Source organism: Cupressus sempervirens, chromosome 6 (assembly GCF_028749045.1).
Source record: "Cupressus sempervirens isolate cs-2001-9-10 chromosome 6, ASM2874904v1, whole genome shotgun sequence".
NCBI classification, from domain to species: Eukaryota; Viridiplantae; Streptophyta; class Pinopsida; order Cupressales; family Cupressaceae; genus Cupressus; species Cupressus sempervirens.
This window is the reverse complement of record NC_143123.1, coordinates 333,483,316-333,503,325: the sequence shown is the minus strand read 5'-3', so window position 1 is coordinate 333,503,325 and position 20,010 is coordinate 333,483,316. Positions and strand designations below refer to the sequence as shown.

General features: G+C 33.3%; 1 protein-coding gene across 1 annotated transcript in view; it reads left to right on the top strand.

The window, feature by feature from the left end:
* The window catches only part of LOC149552513 (alpha/beta-Hydrolases superfamily protein), a 158,637-nt gene that overhangs the window by 126,062 nt on the left and 12,565 nt on the right, over positions 1-20,010 (top strand). The window lies entirely within an intron of this gene.

The following is a 20,010-nucleotide window of genomic DNA, read 5'->3' as shown; positions in this document are numbered from 1 at the left end:
TTCCAATATCTTCAATGCACCAAGGGAACCATAGAGAGACGAGAACCAACATGGAGGCAAAACAACATAATATGATGAACAATTCAAGCATGCATTCCCAACCCGGTTTTGCACAATAGGTTCAATATTGAACCAAAATTGGGGGGAGGTGGATTTTCTTAATAGGAGATGTCAATCACCATACCATAACATAGCCTTTTCGGGGCTAATAATTCAAAAACTTCCGTTCTTCTACAGATGGCCTTTCGGAGCCAATATAACAACAGTATTCATTCCTTCCTTTCTTCAAGAATTCAAATTTTTATACAAGGTATGGGTTGACAAGTAGGGGCCTATACACCCTACCCTCTTTCCCTCCTCTCACCATGAGAGGAGACTCTACACTATTGAGGTCCAACTAAAGCCCTTCTCCCATACATGGCCACTTCTTCTCTATCCAAGGGTGAGTGATGCCAAAACAATCCCCATGAACTCCCCTCAAAAACAAAACATCAAGGCAAGCATAAGAATAACATCAAGAACAAGTTAAGATCCCTCCAATTCAACCCCAACACACAAACAAACAATACAAAGAACAACACAAGGCCTTATGCATGATTTAAGCATGAACACATGAAGAAACAAATCAAGAGAGTAAAGAGCTCCTACCTTCATAAAAAATTATGGCAAAATGGTAAGTTGAGAAGAGCTTTTCCTTTTCTTCCTTCAATCTTCAAACTTTCTCCAAAACTAGAGATTGGGTAACAACCCCAAAACTTCTCCAAAATGCATCTAAATATGATCTTAACTCAACTAGACTCTAGGTAACCCCAAGGTGGAGTTTGAGTCACCAACTCATGAAGGAGACAAATCCATTTTCGCAATCAACCAAAAGTAGGGTTTTTGAGTGACCCTAAAAGTCAATCAAAGAGACTAAAGGGTTGGAAAGTGCTCCCCACCCATACCCTTACCCCTAGGGTACTTAAATTTAATGCTTTTAGGCCTTAAAGACTTAATAGGAACCAATCAAAAGCTAGGAGAATTTTAAGACTATATGACAACCTTCAAGAAAGACAATGCAAATTAGCACAAATAGCAAGGGGTTCGGTTTCGTCTTTCCATTAGATTTTCCGGTTAAATATCCTGCACACTAATTGCACACATCAGTAGCTCAAGAAAATCACATGCATATATATTAAAAACTTATCTAGATAGTTACATAAATCAGATATGAATCTTTCATAAAATCAACTATTTAATTCATTTCTACCCACATTTAATCATCTAAATCACATAATCATAACTTATTCGTTAATTCAAATTAAAGTACCAGAATAATCATGGTTAGGCATGCATACACCTAACCATCATACAACACCAATTAAAAAAAAATACTGCACTATCTGAAGCATAAAACTTAATCATCAGAATACCGAAATCAACGCCCTTATCATCAGGTGAAAATGGCCCATATCATCGTTAGTGAAATTTCAATGTTTAAATAGTTGAGATAATGTTAAAGTTCTCGAAACGCTGAGTATTACCATGGATGAATCAACTACTCTAAATTTCATTAGGACATGCACAACATACGCATTACTTCATATCCAATTAAATCTTCTCTAACGTTTTTATTATATATATATATATATATATATTTTTTTTTTTTTTAAAACAAGGAATTCATATTTATAATTACATATGAGGAGGGTCCTTACAATGCTACTCTACCCTACTCATGCTCATCCAACGATGAGATCTCATAGGCATGCATATTCCCAACCCAACCCAAATGATCATGACTTTCGACAAGTCCACAGAAGATCGGGCCTCACAAGTCACCCGACAAATGCACACGTACGTGCTCGTGTGTGGTACGCTATCATCACAAAGATCATGACACAAGGATTGGATGAGAACACAAGTAAAATATCACTCATTCGAAAACAAGTTTGGGAGGACGGATGCAACACGCATCCCAATGCAACATAGAAGTGCAACAATGGTTTGATTGACATCCAAATGGATGCTCTAGGTCCATAACCAACATCATGCCAAGAAAACCTGAGGAAATAGAGAGACACAAAACGAGTTAAAACCCCAAAATTGGAAAACTTCGAAATAAAAATCCATTTGGTCTTCGGGCACAAAAGCCTCAAAAGTCCAATAAAATTTGGGTTCAGACACCGTATGCAAAAATGGCTAGTATAACGGTGTGAAACCCCAAACCCTCATCTCAAAAATTGGGAAAACATTCATACTCGACCAACCGGGCAGAATCGACAAAAAAAAATGGAGGGGAACACTAATTCTCAGCCTCCAAACAAACAACTACTAGAAACAAAACTAGAAACAGAGCTGAAACATGAAAACAGAAGAGCCCTACCTGACAACCAAAAGGGCTAAAACGGAAAACAACTAGGTAAAATAAATAACCCGCAGATATGGCCAAAAATGATGGCAAAGCAAGGTCTCCCCGAGTTGGATCCAACAAGTTCGTCCTTGCGAAGATCCCATGACTGTAGCTCCCACAACGAACAAAAAACCAATCCTTCAGAAAAAGCTCTCAATTTTTCCAAATTGCAAAAGTGAGAAGTGAGGAATTTCATTCTTTCAATACTTATTCACTTTTCAAGCGAATGATTGATTAGGGCAAATAGTCAGTGAGATTGACCCAAACAAAAATAGGCTATTCCTAGTAATAGGAATTCATCTATAGCAAAGCTGCCAAAAGTTAAATTCAATAAAATTTAAAGCCCAAAAACCCAAAATCACAGAAATTTCCTTAACAACTTTTGCAACAATGTGAACCTCTAAATGCACAAACACACTCACTAGTCTAGTCACATAATGCAATGAGTTTGGATTTAATAATCACCGAAAGGTTTAATTTAAACAATTGATTAAGGATATGTTGACCATACAGGGATGACATTGGTAAAGTATGAATTGCTGAATCACTAACTCCATGTGCCACTACTAGGGATATAAATTCTGCACACTAAAACACATGATCAAGTGCAATTGCATATAATAACACAGCCGAAGCAATAAATGCACTTAAGTAACTAATTCAACCATTTATTCAACTATATCGAAATAATCCATTTACATTACTCACGTTCGCATAAAACATAATGAAGCAAGAATGAAGTAAATATCCATAGCATACAATCTATTGAGTAATAGAATTAGAGATATGTCCAAATACCAGATAACCAGATATCATCATAGACCTATTGTCATCTCAAAATGGCATCAACATGCAAATATGATAAATTGAACAGCATAGTAGTGAAACATCTATGGTACTGAAATCAATGTTTAACATCCGACCCTCAGGTCATCTCAAAAGTAACATAACAAGAGTATCAAGTATCTCTCGAATCAAAATACAACAAGATTCAGACTGCAAAGATGAGAGGCACTACATGTTTTGTAATAAAAAACAGCAAAAAAATTGAGAGAAGTCACTGTGTTTTTGGAGATATGAAGTTTTTTTTTGTTGAACTTTTGATGCATTCTGTCATGAGCATAGCTGACACTGATTTTAAATTGTTGCAACTTAATGAAATTGTAGTATTTTGATGATTTTTTCAATCATTAGTAGATCATATTATTGATTATTGTATTTGCATCGAGATGTGATATTGTTTTTTAATTCCAAATCTTATATAAAATACTTCCCCGTTCTTCTACAAGCTCATTTGGTATGCTGTGTAACTACATTTTCTGTGAATTCTATTTGGAAGGAATTCAAATATTTTTTAATCTATTAAGTTTTGCTAAGATGAGTCTAAAGTCAAATTTGGTTTGTTGTAATTCAAGATTTTGGACTATGATGCTGCGTGTGCAGATGACTTCAATTTCTTAATGTTTATAGGTGGAGAACCCAATTTATGAAAAACTCCAACAAAACAATATTCTAGGCCCTTTATTCTGTACAAGATTGCTCCCTTAAAGGGCCTTTTAAGAACACTTCTTTTCTAGTGGTTCAATACTTGCATCTCTTTTAAATGGACTCCATTGGCTACATGCAATCACACAATCCTTAAGAAACACCACACTGGAGTTCTATTTTTAATTGCTAGTAGCTCAAATGCTATTGTGAGTGACATACAAATCCCTTATGGAAATTCTACCACTGAACAACCCTTTTTAACTTCCTAAGGAGGAATTGCCTTGCCCTCCAAAAGAAAGAATTAACCGATACATCCCCAACCGCTGTATTTATTCTTGAGAATGAGTACATAAACCCTTTTTAACTTCCTGTGGAGAAATTGTCTTGCCTTCCAAAGAAAGAGTTAATGATACATACCCATATGTTTAATTTATACTTGAGAATGAGTACATAATATGATTAAGAAGAAAACTCACATCTGTTGTGTCCTGAAGGAGAACCATTTCAAGTCACTTGATGACTTGCTAGTTCTTCCATTTTTCTCTCTATTGGATGAGTTCACCTATGGTTGAACCTAGAAGTTGCACTTGATTGCCATCATAAGAATTTTTTTTCATAGTTAAGCATGTTTGAATGATTTTAGTAAAAAAAAGCTAGTTGTAGGCAATTTCTCATTGTTTCTCTTTCCCATACGAATTTTTTTATTGACATAACTGATCTGTAAGAACCCTGTCCTATTTTTTTGTTCTTAATTTTCAGTTTTGTATCATAGGCATTTAGTCAAACAGTTGGTATGCAAGGCTTGATTTGGTTTTTCCTGAATCCTTATCAACTTATTGTGATTGAGTTTGGTACCAAAGTTCCTACAATAAGGGTAAACTTTAAGCAAAGCCCCTCCAGAAAAAAGATATAAAAATATTGACGAATCTTACATTTTTTTGAAAAATAAAATAATTTATATTATTTAATTGGCGAATATTACAATATTTAAATAGTTTTAGAACTAAATTTTATAAAAATGTGGTAATTTTAAATATTTATAAGAACTAAGTATTAGCCACAATTTTCTAAAATTAGCCAATTGGCGAATATTAGCCAGTAAAAAATACCCTGCCTACTGATGGAGCCCTAAAATTTCGCCTCCCATTTGTTAATTTTTTTTTTTTGTGGAGATTTGATGAAATTTTCATTGTTGTTAGTAAGATTGATGGAGTTTCTTCTTGTAATGAGTGTGAAGAATTCTAGACTGAGTCTCAAGGAATGAAGCGGCACTTATTAGTGTTTAAGGTTGAGATAAAGTTTCCATTCATAATGAATTGATCTGATGAAATTCCTTTCTCACAAATCTGTTCTATTCCAACCTAGATGTCTATATAGTTCTTTACCACAAATACATACTGGGCTTGCAAAAGGTTCATATCCTGATTCCAGATTAGGAAATTCTTGAATTACAATTATATGTTCTTTAGAAGAAATGCCTTAGCTACTCATTCTTTGGCAGATTTGAGATATAGCTGATTGTACCTAAAAATGTTCTGAAGCATAATCATTCTCTCTACTTAAGTCTCACAGAATATTACTTTTGATTTCCAACAAGAAGCCCAATAATAAAAAAGGGCCTTGAACATAAACAGGGCAGTATCTCACCTTGGTAGCAGCATACAAAATATGACGAGTGGTGGCTTTAAGTCTGAGCATTGTCTTGATTCAAATTATAACAAAAACCAGACATTAAGCATGGATGAGGCACCAGTAAAGGGAGTGTAGACCTGGAAGTTTATGTACATCTGCTAGAAATGAAACAAACCCATACCACTGTGAGCCTTCAGCAATTAACACCAGAACAAAATTCAAATGGAGTAAAAAACTACAATAGCAGATTAAAGAAAACATATTTATCATCAAGAGGCTCCATAAAGATCGAATAGTGCGAACTTGTGAGTTATGGAACTATATCAACAATGATTGGAGTTCTCACACTGAATATACAGCGATGATGAAAGGGGATCAAGCTCATTAGACTCTATTAATATGTCAGTGATAATCTTTATGAAGCCCCGATAAAATATATGCATCAGTGGTATGCCGATTCAATACAGGCAAAAGGCTAACATGTGAATATTATTTTAGATGGTAATGTAAGATATGAACTGGGAGCTATTACTTGTTTTATCTTTCGTGCAATTTGTATTTTACCAGATTCATGCACAAAAGATGAATATTGTGGAAGCGGATGTTTGGAACGAATCTGTGATGAAGACATGATGGCAAAGAAGAGAACTGGTTAAAGTATTTGCCCAGCACTAAATTGTATAGAACTCAACACATCTCAAATAGCGATGATTGGGCAATGACAGCAACTGATATGAAACGTCAACGATTCTTGAAATAGGACCCGAAGTTTTTCAATTCAGAAAGTAGCAACCAAGTTTCTGAAGAAAATCACACCAATATGGAAGCCCCACCCAAAAAATGTGCAGGGCAGAGTCGTCGGTGCCTGGAAGACAAGTATGAGGGAATGATATCGCATATGCAAAATAATCAAAACATTATAGCATGGGGAGTTTCGAAGTAATAAATATTCAAAACATTTTTTGTGCCGCTAAATGTTTGATTAGTCACTATGTGAAGGTCTTCGATTTGTTAATGGAGTACATATTCGCAAGACAAAGTGGTGCCTGCTGATTAAAAGGAAGATTATAAACCGACAATTACCTATTATGTTTTAATTTTGAAAAGGTGTCATTTATTAGAAATACAACTGTTAATGCTGAAGAGTCACATTTCTTATTATATGAAATATGTAATGCCCCGCCAGGGAACCCTAAAGAAATTAACCTGAAGTTTCACTAAGTTTGCCAAACATTTTTTTTTTGAAAGATAATAACAAGAGATAAAATATAGTGGAAGTATTAACTCACATACATAACAACTATCATAAAACAAATTACATCTCTTAAGGTTCCGTGAAATTGAATCACATTTAAATTTTATTAATATTAGATCTAACATATAACCAAAACCACCTCATGGAATAATCACAAGTACGAATCCAATTAAACAATATACAATTATAAGATGCCACTTGGCATAACTAGAATGCATAATCATCCACTGTACAAATCACAGGGTATGAAAAGCTCAAAGAATATGCATCATGAATATAATACATCATCTCATAAGATCTCTGATAATACATACAACAGAGAATAATCATCCAATAGAAATACAAGATCAGATAGAAAAGAATGTTTGCACAAACACATCCAACAACAACATCCAATGGTCTGATCTCAATGGTATAAGAAAATACACTACCACCCGACCTCGTGGAACCTAAATGGCCCACTCCCACCGTGCTGAAGAGATAAATTCAAGTCCCAAACAGATAACAATCCAAAAAGTCAAATCCAACATCTAGGTCAAGGAAAACCTGAAAGGAATCTAACTTAAGGTACCAAGACACAAAAGACATCTAAACCCAGAGGCAACAAAGACGCGTAGGAAATCTACTATGCAAGTGGGCAAGTGTCATCACATGAGCCAATTCTAAGGTTACCTTGACAGCCTCTTTGGACTTTGACCCCCTTGTGTCTCTATGCAGCACTAATATCCTTTCGTATAGACAAGGCATACCAACGAAGCAAGGTTGCAACCAAGCATCTTCTTTACTCCCATCCTAGCCTGTACTAGCACTCAAGGCATGGGCGAGGAACAAACACTAACTCTTTTAAATTCATTTTAAACCCATTTAATGAAATGTTATCACTTATTAAAACAAGCTACAATGGGTTACCCAAGCAACCTCTTTAGGACTCCGACCTCCATTGCAAACCACTTCCCAACATGACATACAGATAACCTTCCCTAAACTCAGTAAAAGCATAAGATCTCATAAGATCTTAAAATACACATCAGTTCTTAAACAAGCAATTGAAAAACATTGAAATATCACTAATCGAACTTCATAGATTTCACTAATACAATCATCCAAAAAGAACTGATTGAAGAATCAAAGGTTATACCAGAAAAGTCACATCATACACCTCAGTTCTATACAAGAAACTGGAAAGCATCCAAAAGACAATTGATTGAAAACTCGAAGGTTACATCAAGAAAACACGCCATTCACCTCAGTTCTATACAAGAACTAGAAAGCACTAACAAACAATTATCGAAACTCATCATAGACGACACGTGACACATTACCATGGTTAGGTATAAAAGATCCTGTACATAACATCGTCACATAACAAAACCCCCAAGCCTCTGATAAACATCTTGGTTTGGTCAAAGTACTAAATCAAACCCGAAACCCCAACATGAAATGCAACATACATCTCATTTAGAATTTAAACAAGTATTTTCATAGCTCACCTAGTTTTCAAAGCACAAGATCCGATATACCAGTAGGGTTTCAGTTGTCATTTTCCAAGTATCATAAATATTAAAGTTTTTGAATTCACAACTAATTCAAGTTCCTTAGAAATAGGAAGCTGTTCTAAATATAAAATTGAACCAGCTAGACCAAAAATTCGAGTTTAATTAAAACAATCAATTTTCCCAGTTATAATCATCAAATTACTTCATTTAAAATATTATGAATAAAGTAATTTATAAAATGTTTATTAAATAAACTAGTATTTAACCCATTAATGTAATTAAATATTATTATCATCGTTTAATTATAATTATTAATCATTGATGATAATATTTATTATTATAATCAATAATTAATAACTATAAATTAAAACTAATAATAATAATAATTTTAGTAAATTAATTACTATTAAATAAACTAAATTATAAAACTTTAATATAATAAAATTTCATAATAATAAAAAAAATTAAATAAACACTAAGGGTGTTTAAAGGCTCGTCGGCTTGTTGCCATTCTGCTAATGTCGGCAGCCTTGGCTGCCTTCACAGCCAATAGTCACGGCGTGGGGAGTAAGGAAGAAAAGAGGGTGTGGGGAGTGGTGGCTCTCGCCTTCCAAAAACATTTAATATATACATTTTTATTAAAAGTAGCAACCACTTCCTTAAACAAATCACACAGTCTGTACTCTGTAGTAAATTTCAACAACACACACACACACATATATTTTTTATCAGTTTACTTATTAGATCTGATAGGAACAAAAAAACACGAGCAATGAATTTTACACTCAAATCTAAATCTTGATATCTTTTCCAAACCCTACCCGTAACAAATACAATTTCCTAAAATGTACAAAGCAAGGGTTTCAACTTTTCAATTTGATTACAAAGATTTCCGAATGGAGCACAAACAAATACTCAAACAAAAATCGTAGATAATTCAATAACGGAAGTCAATTTTCTCAAACAAGGATTTCAACCCAAAGTGTAATTTTGAAAACAATTTAATTCAGACACGGAGAAGACAGATATTTTCAATGCAAGAACTACTGTGCAAAAACTTACGAGATCCTACCTGGATCTGATGCTAAGCAACGAACACAAAAAACACAAGAATTTTCCTTCTCTTTCAAAAACCCTCTTCTCAGAAATTGGCTCCTCCAAACTTGTCTGTCGAGAAATGAACTCTAATTTCCTAATAAAGAGTTTTTCCCCAAATTAAGACTTCGATTGTGCAATCACGTGAAAACTTTTTCGTCTATTATTTTTATTAAATTTTAATTTCATGTGCAAACTTTTTGTATTTAAATAAAATAACTTTATTAAATTAGTTATTCTCTCTTCAATTAAATCATGAGATGTTTTTAATAAAATATTTATTAATTAAATTAATAATAATATATAGAGTTTATTTAAAAAAATGAAACTCCTAAATAAATTATTATTAGATTAAATAAATATAAATACATTAAGATTAGAACTTTAATAAAATCCTTTAAATTTAATTTTTTTATTTAATTAATTTCTCAATTAATTAAATATAATTAAATATTGAATTTTCTTTATAAAATTTTCATTAAATTATCTTTCAAATTGATTTAATTATAACTGAAAATCACAATTGACCCACAAAACCAAATACAAAAACCCATCATAAAAAAAAAAAACACGGATACAAACTACAGGGTCAAAATCACGAATTCACGTCACTTGACGAATTCGGAAAGGTAAACAACTCAGATACTTGTCCTACTTTAGGTTCCACAAGGTCGGGTGGTAGTGCATTTTCTTATACCATTGAGATCCGACTATTGGATGATGTTGTTGGATGTGTTTGTGCAGATGTTCCTTTCTATCTGATCTTGTATTTTTGTTGGATGATTATTCTCTGTTGTATGTATTTGGTTATCAAAGATCTTATGGGATGATGTATTATATTCATGATGTATATTCATCAAGTTTTTCATACCCTGTGATTTGTACAGTGGATGATTATGCATTCTAGTTATGCCAAGTGGCATCGTGTAATTGTATATTATTTAATTGGATTCATACTTGTGATTATTCCATGATGTGGTTTTGGTTCTATGTTAGATCTAATATTAATAAAATTTAAATGTGATTTAACGTCACGGAACCTTAAGAGATGTAATCTGTTTTATGATGGTTGTTATCTATGTGAGTTAATGCTTCCACTATTTTATCTCTTGTTGTTATTGCTTCCGTTGTATTATCTATTGTTGCTTATTATCTTTATCTTAAAAAAAAATGTTTGGCAAACTTAGTAAAACTCTAGGTTAATTTCTTTTGGGTTCCTTGGCGGGGCGTTACAAAATATAATATGGAGTGACTTCAAAGTAAGAGGACATATTCGAAAAACATATAAGACAAGAAGAAATATTTTATATTCATTTGTATGCAGGGATATGAAATTTTAAATATGGCTTTGTAATATAAAATTCCAAATTATATTTTAATGATTTATAAAAGTGTTTTGTTTGTATTTGAGACGTGGAGAATTAAATAGCAGTTGATTTGTCCTATATAATCATTTTTTTCAATTCTATAAACAAATTATGTCAAATAAGTGGATGAGGTCATCTATGGCATTTTAAACTCGATCATTGCAGATATTGGGAAATATTTAATTGTTTTTGAATTTGTGTACAGTCTGTCTCCCCGACCTTAGGAGTTAAAGCACAATCTGGACTAGTTTAGAATTTCATATAAATATTTCATCTGTTGCGTCTTCATCAATAAATTGTTTATAGTTTATGTGCATAGAACATTATAATGTTATATGTTATAATCTTCATTGTAGTTGACTTTGTAGCCTGAATAAGCTAAAGCACTGGTCTTTTTATCATTGAAGTATTGAATTTATATTTGAAATTAGAAAATCTATAACTTCCTTCTTACAAACCTCAAATCCATTGTTAAGATCTTATCAAAAACATTTATTTCAAACGATCTCATAACTCCATATTAATCGAGCTCAAAGACCTTGGCAGTCGGAGAACTCCAATGCTTAAATTCGCTATAGAAAAGCCTAAAACCAAGCAGTCAATGTTTGAGGTGAAGGTCTACTTGCCTGGGTGTGGCGGAGCCTAAAGTGCAGGGGACTTAAGGTGATTCTCATTCGTTGGCTAGAACTGATTGTGGAGTCCTATTGGAGAATTGGCAAGCTCTTGGATTTCCAATCTATGGTTTTGGGAACCAACACCTACAAACCTCTTAGGATCACAAATGCACATTTAAACAAACGTTTTTCCATGAAATAAACACTAGGCAGATAGCACTACTTATCTAAGCAATTTGTCAAATGATTACACAACTATTATATTCTGAAAATGATTCACACATTGTACTGGCATTATAAAAAACATATAGCATGTAATCTGAATATTCAAAGTTTGCTCATTTATGTTACATAGACATTTCTTCAAACACTTAGCTTGCTTCCTTTAGACAGTAAGGTATTTGCAAACAAGGATGCTTGAACTCAAATGTCCAATTTCATAGAACCTGATTTTGAATCCTATGATCTGAATTATATGTAGCAGCAGCATACAGAATTCTTTTAAGAAAAAAGTTGGAAACCAGACAGCAAGAAATTGCATACACAGAATCAGCTCTTCTCCCTTGACAAAATAATTGACTGCAACAAGATTACAATTAGAGGTCCAAATCTAATACAGAATTTTTTACTACAGAAAATATACTAATTTGTTTATTCCTAAATGCAAAATGCCTTAGTTCCACAGATTGCAATAGCTGCTCCAGCTGGGTTGCTTTACTTGGAGAAGTCTGATCTGCTATCGTTGGTGCTCGATCTGATCTCAAAACTGATCGTGGGCTGAATATCTTGAAAGTTCAAACCACTAGACACAATTTTCACACCCCATGTAGCTGTATGGCAGACCTGGAACCAAAATTATGATGAAATTAAGCAGCTCCTATCTGGATCTGCACCAAACAAGGATTGAAGATAAATTCTGAGATATCCCAATGCAAGCAATGTTGGATGCTTCCCTGTTTGATGCGCAACTTCTTGTAAATTAACTGATAAAATCAAAGACTTGTAAATTATGCAGCCTACTAAGGTAATGTCCAATCTAGAGAGCCCAAGAATTTGTCCTTGCACCGGATATGCAGAAAATATTAACCAAAATTTTCTCCCAAATTTCCTTTCAATTTTCTCAACCTGCCTCTGTCAAAATGAGGCCACTTTACCTTTTTATTATCTCCTCCAACCCTTAGAGTTGGCCCACTTTATTTTATTACTTTATTGCCTTATTACAAAGTGATCATAATATCACCATTTTTATTAGTTTATTAAATAACTATAAAGTGAATATAATACTATTTTATTATAACCAAATCTTAGGAAGTATTAATTTATTTCCTCATTTACTAATAAAATGCAAATAAGGGTCAAAACTGAATTCTGTTTGAAGCTCATTGATCCCTGATACTGTCTGAACCCTATAGGCAAATGGGAATCTTGCTCAAATATAACCTGAAACTGCACAAGAAGTCCCATAGCGAGTTCCTTTATCAACTGATGAACTCAGGTAATAGGCCAACCGTCAACTCATCTCTTGCCTCTTAGAAAGGAGATATTATATGATCTCTCAACCACTTGATCATGATTACTTATCCAAAAGTAATTGGATGATACCTTCCCAAAAGCCTTGGATCATACCTTCCCAAATAGAAGGCTTTTGTTTGCACAAAAACTCAAAAAACCCAAGCCCTAAACAATAATCTAAACTTGGCTTCTAGAAAGAAGTTGCCATATTTTCGCTCACTTTTAGACTGTAGTCTTTAGATTTCATTAGGTAGAATCATGGCTTAAATCATACATCAATCTAATGGGTAGTTTGCAAACTTAAACTCTACAAATACTTGGGGCAAATCAAAATTTGACTTAGGCTTGGCAGCTCAACAAATTTTTGTGCATTATTTTGTCTTTTTGCATTTAGCTATTCAATATATTACAAGTAAGTGGTCCTGCATTTTGTCACCACAAAATGTTGATAACAACACGAAACTTTTTCAAGCTGGTTTTGTGTATCTCGTAGTTTGATTTTGATATTCAATTCTTTGATGTTGATCAATTAATCGACTTCAATTCGTATATCAAATTGTTTTACCAAAGGCTTTCGTCAAGTCTTTTTCATTTTTTTGTTTGTCGAGCCTATGCTTTTTTTTTAGGCCTTCAACGTCCTTTTTTTTGTTTTTGAGTGTGTGTTTGTTGGTTTTCACTCCTTTGGTCTTGCTCAAGTCATGGCTTTTGGTTTCTCCTTCGATTTGATCTAACCTAGAGTTTAATTGAAGTTGTCAGTCAAGAGATATGACCGTTTGAGTGCCTCAAAAGTGGACTTTTTTGATGCAACAACACGAATTAAAAATATTATGTTATATTTTCAATTTGACATTCACTTTTTGAAAAATATAACTTAAATTCACTTTATGTTATGTTTTTAAGTTACTTTATCATTTAAATTTTTGCTTAAAGTAACTATAGTGCACTTTATGTTATAATTTTAAGTTGAGTTACTTTTTGATTTTTCACTTAAGTGACTATATTAACTATATAGTTCAATTTAATTTTTAGCATTTAAATCAAATGCTTTAGTAAATATTACTTTTTAAATGATATTTACATGTTATATTATTAATATGATAATATAGTTTGTCCTATTTAAGTAATATTTTAATGAATTTAAATTGACATGTGCTTATTAAGTAATCAAAAGTGGACATTTTATGTGCTATTACATGTAAAATCCATCAAAAGTGGACCTTTTTGGTGTCATTACATCAAAAGGTGAGTTTATATGTCATTGCATCAAAAACATGAGATTTTACTTAAAATATGTAGGTCACCCCAAAAGGTTCGATTTTAGAAGAACACATTCATTTGCTCTCCAAGAACCTGATTTTGCTCATTGTGAGAGATTTAGTTGACAGTTTGCATGAGATCTTCTCTAGTAGGGTCGTTTTTGCTTGGCAATGGATTTCCTAACATAAAAAATGGTTTAATCTTGCTTAAAAACGTTTTTTTTGAACTCCTTCCAAGGGCACGTTTTTGGAAAAATCTTCAAATAAATCCATTTTAGAGTGATTTAATTCACGTTTTTGCAAAGAAAAAAGACATTTTGGCATATTCAATCATTGGCAATACATCAAGGGTCACATTTTTGCATTTGGAAGTAAAAAACTACTCATATTATGCCTTTTATGAATCACGTTTTTGCTAAAAAGCCCAGAAAATTGGGGTATTAATCCACTTTTATGTGTTTTGAAGCCACTTTTTTACATTTGGATCCATGTGATAGCATTTGGGAAAGTCGTTTTTGTATTTATAAGTCAAAAATGACTCAAAAACATGCATTTGTTTGCCCCGTTTTTGCAAACACGGCCCAAATTTATGTATAAAAAAGTCATGTTTTTGTTTAAAAAACTTAAAAAATGGCATTTCAGCCCATACATTTGGACCACCTTTTTTACCTTCTCATGTCAAATTCTACCATTGAATGTCCATTACATGCAAGTGTGCAAAAAGTCAAAAAGTTGTTTGAAAATCCAGATTTGAGGGAGAATTGGTCTTCAAGTCTATAGAACTTGCTATTTTGGCTCTTTAACCTCCAAGTAAGTGGACATTTTCAAACTTTCTCATCAATTCATGCTTATCTTACTATTTTCATCCATACAGTTGGGTGGATATTTGCAATTGACAGTTTTGGGTAAAAATCTAGTTGCAAAATAGGATGACTAGCCATAGCGTGTGAGACAGTCTCTCCTACCTTAAAGGGAAGGCTCCCCCTTCTCACCGTTCTTTGGATCAACTCAAGGTAAGCAAGAACTCTAAATTTTTTATAAAATTAGTGTTACCAATATCTGTTCTTCTTATCTTTCAAGAAAGAATCCACTTACTCGTGGAGTGAGTAATGGGTAGGGTGAATCTCTAATTACACTTTATCAAGAGCTGGAAATGGTGATACCGATAAACCTTCACTAACTCACACGCTAGCTGAAAATGTACTGGTTTGGCTCTTAAGTCTGGTCGTACTTCCATATGGAAAAGCTTTATAATTAGGGTCCAAAGACTCCTAAAAGTAAGAATAACTTAACTATTTTGCGAATTAAGAAAGAAGTATAAGCTACAGAGAAAGCTTTTAGCTATATATTTCCACAACTGCTCTCAGTCAAAGCTTCGGCTTCTATTGCTTCTTAAATCACAATGCTCTTTTATTGAACACACAATAATAACATGAATCAAGAAAATAGGCACAAATTATTGTCAAAGCTTCTAATTTGCTCTATCACAATTGCTTCTTGTCAAAGCTTCGAATCCAATTGCTTCTTTTATTCACTTTTCTCTCAAATTTGTACTACACAATCAAAGTTATGCTTGCACAAATGTAGCAGAGTTTTTTTTGCACACAACAAAATATGATTTTTATAATGAGGGGGCACTCCTTTATATAGGCACAGGAGTTGAGAAAAAGGTGGAGGAAAAAGTGGGAGCAACTCAATCAACTTTGACCTAGTCTAACTAAAAGAGAAAATATAGGGTCACATACAACTGCATGTGCAACTCTCATTACATGTAATTACATTTTTTTCATACCATGCATCCTCTCCAACTACAAATATGAAAGAAGAAGAAATAAGATGGAAAAGAAGGGCCTTGTACTTTGACAATGCAATCCTGGATGATCACGAGATCGAAAGTTCCTATACTTTATACTGCTGCATTCACTTTGATAACCATGGTGTTGCATCTTTTAATAACCTTTGACTTTGATGAATTGTCCATTGTTATTTGAAAACTTGATGTGATTTAACTTTTCTCGCTCAAGTTGTCGTGAATTCTCCTTTTCAGATCAGCAGAGATTGGAGTCTTTGACACTTTGAAAACCTTTTTGACGATGTCCAGATGTAAACTTAGAATAACTTTCCATCAATAGCTTTAACTTTTTTTTTTTTGAAGTAAAGTACTTGGCGCATGGGAATGCATGCAAATAGAGATTGTTGATTTTTAAAAAATAACTTGGGCTTTCAAGATGTCATTGCATGGAAATGGATTACATGTAATGAGGAATGGAAAGTGATATGACATGCGAATGTGGATGGAGGATGCACTTTACATGTAGGTGCGGGTGATGGGATGAGGTGCAAAGCATGGAAAGATTCAAAAACATGTATTTGCTCATGGAGGCGCAAATGCATATGGAGAGGTGAAAATGGAATGAAGTTTGAGGAAAAATAAACTTTATGGTCATCTTTGGTGAAAAGGTGAAGTCAAAGTGCATGAAAGATGAAAATGACATCTTTTTGACTTTTCAAAAAGTGACTTTTAATCAAAATCAGACCTTTGAGATGTAATCACACGTAAGGCTTTTTGTTTAATCGTGTCGTGCAAATGTATGCGGAAAGTGAGATAAGTGAAAATGGAAGCGGAAAATGGGATTACATGCATGTGTGGATGGTGAATGAGATGGAAATCATGTAATCGCATTTATCGGATGAGATGTAAAGTGTTGTGAAATAGAAGATGGAAGTGAAACGTGATGATGTTTTTGCATGAAGTGAAGCAAAAACAAGTTCTTGGGAAAGAACTCGTGACTTCTCCAAAGTGGAGAAAACCAACAAGTAAGCACAAAGTGCAAAAAGAACCTTTGGAAAGTAACCCAAACATGTCAAGAAGCAAAGCACTTCAACATGCAATTTCAAAATTGGAATTTGGGAAAGAACTAAAAACAAGAAAATGAACAATCTCTTCATTTAAAAAAAAAAAAATGCACTTTTCATGGCATTGATTTCAACAAGTGACAATCATCAAGCAATAATGTGCATGGAAATAGCAAGATAAGCATGAATTGATGAACAAATTTGAAAATGTCCACTTACTTGGAGGTTAAAGAGCCAAAATAACAAATTTTATAAACTTGAAGACCAATTCTCCCTCAAATCCGGATTTTCAAACAATTTTGACTTTTTCGTACTTGCATTTAACAAAAATTAATGAGCAATGAAGGGTCGAATTTGACATGAAAGTGCCAAATACATGGTCTCCAAAGACAATATCATGCATTTAAAATTAAAAAACAATTCCTCTTGATCAAAGTTATAGGTTGGAAATGCATTTTTTTGAGTTTTTTGAACAAAAACATGACAATTTTATGAAAAAAAATGGGCCGTTTTTGCCAAAAGGTGGCCAAAAAATGCATGATTTTGAGTCATTTTTGACTTGTGAATGCAAAAACGACTTTCCCAAATGCAAATACATGGATAGAAATGCAAAAAAGTGTATAAAAACCCCAATTTTCTAGGCGTTTTTAGCAAAAACGTGATTCATAAAATGCACAAAATTAATTTGTTTTTGGCTTCCAAGTGCGAAAACATGAGCCAAGATGTATTACAAATGATTGAAGATGCCAAAATGCCTCTTTTCCTTGCAAAAACGTGATTTAAATCACACTCTAAATGGATTTATTTGAAGATTTTTCCAAAAAGTGCCCTTGGAAGGAGTTTGAAAAAATGTTTTTTAGCAAGATAAATCCATTGTTGATGTTAGAAAATTCATTGTTAAGTAAAAACGACCCTATTGGAGAAAATCTCATGCAAATCCATCAAGAAAATCTCCATTTATAATCAAAATCGGGTTCTTGGAGGGCAAAGACATGTATTTCTTCAAAATCAGACTTTTTGGAGGCCAATATACATATTAAAACATGCATTAGTTTAAAATCGGACCTTTTAGAGTCAATAACATATTTTAAAATGTGCAAATAAGGCAAATCAGACCTTTTTGGGTCAATGACATGTTTTAAAATGTGCAAGCAATCAAAATTAGACCTTTTGGAAGGGAATGCACATTTTAAGTTACATCTGACATTTTAGATGCAAAGACATAAAAACTTACCTTTTGATGCAATGACATAAAAGAAATCCACTTTTGATAACCTTTTGATGTAATGACATCAAAAAGGTCCACCAAGTTGAACTTTCTATGTAGTGACATGTAAAATGTTTATTTTTGATGGATTTTACATGTAATTGCATATAAAATGTCCACTTTTGATAACTTAAAGTCATTTAATCCACTTAAATTTATAAAAATGTTACTAAATGGGTCATAAACAAAATTTATATATCATATTTAAAAATATAACATATAAACATCATTTAAAAAGTAACATTTAAATGAGCATTTGATTTAAAAATAAAAAATTAAACTGTAACTATATAGTTACATAGTCACTTTAACTGAAAAATTAAAAAGTAATTCAACTTAAAATTATAACATAAAGTGCACTATAGTTATTTCAAGTTAAAATAACTAAAAAACATAACAAAAGGTGAATTTAAGTTATATTTATCAAAAGGTGAAAGTCAAATTAAAAATATAACATCATATTTTTAACTCGTGTTGTTGCACCAAAAGGTCCACTTTTGAGGCACTAGACTAGACATATCTCTTGACTAACAACTCTGATTGAATTCCAAAAATTAGGAAATTCATACTTTAGCCCAAACTCCATTTCTTGCCCCTGGAGATTTATTATGTTTGTGGTGATAGAGTATCTTACTTTAGATGGCCGCTTTACTAAGATGTATGGTCACCATTTCATGTTGGTTAATCATTTTAGGCATAGGCTTAGCATAAATTTACCCTTTTACCTTAAACAATCTTTGGGGAATTCTATTCTAGCCATTCAAAATGATCCAGAGGGTGATCATGCCTGTCATGAGGGATTAATGGTTTTAGTAATGAACCTTCTAAAATCTAAAAAAGTGGATAGGCCCTGGCAAAGCAAGAAATCTTTAGATTGTGAGATGGAGGGAAGTGAACCAGAGGAGGAATTTGATGAGGATACGAAGGATGAAATTGCTGAGGTTGAAATGAAGAAGAGGAAGAAAGGTGATCCTGGGAGCTCGTCTAGGAAGAAAAGGAAGGAAAAGGAGATTGAATTGGAACAAGATAGTGATTCTGAAGAGGAGTGGGAAAAGGGAATTGAGAAGAGAGGAACATTGGGTAAGGTTTCGAGAAACAAGGGGAAGAATCTTGAAAGAGATTTTGTCCCCTCTGATGATGAACTCTTAATTAAGAGGGTGGAAAGAAAGAGGAAGAAAGTGCTTGATTAGGATGTGGATGTTGAGAAAGAACTTAAGGAGACAGAGCTGAATAGGAACAAATAGGGGGAGCATGAGGACATCTTTGAGCATAACAGGGATGAGGATGATCAGGGTTTTTAAAAGGAATCTTTGGTAACCCAGGGATAATGATGAGGGATATTAGCACCCTAAAGCAACAAGTGTAAGACATATCAAGGGATTTTGATCAGCTCAACAAGACGACAAGAGGGGAGAGAACACTGGGTCAGCAAATTGACAGACTATCTGAGGTTATAGGTAACATGGAAGAGGTAAAGAATCTGATTAAGTGTGTGCCACCACTTGAAGCAAAGAACAAAAATTAGATCAGCTGGGCAAAGATCTTCAGAAAAGGATTGATGGGCTGGATATTAAAATGGGTAACCTGGAGAAAACGGTTAAGAAATTGGCAGATCAGAATTGCACTATATTGAAGACCGTGGCTAACAACTTCAACACACTACTGAATAAGCTTGAACAGGGAACAGGACAAGACTCTAATGCCATGAAAGTGGAGCAAGGCCCGAGCAAGTGCACAAGGGCTAATTCCAAGAAGAATGAAGGTGCGGAAGCAAAAAAGT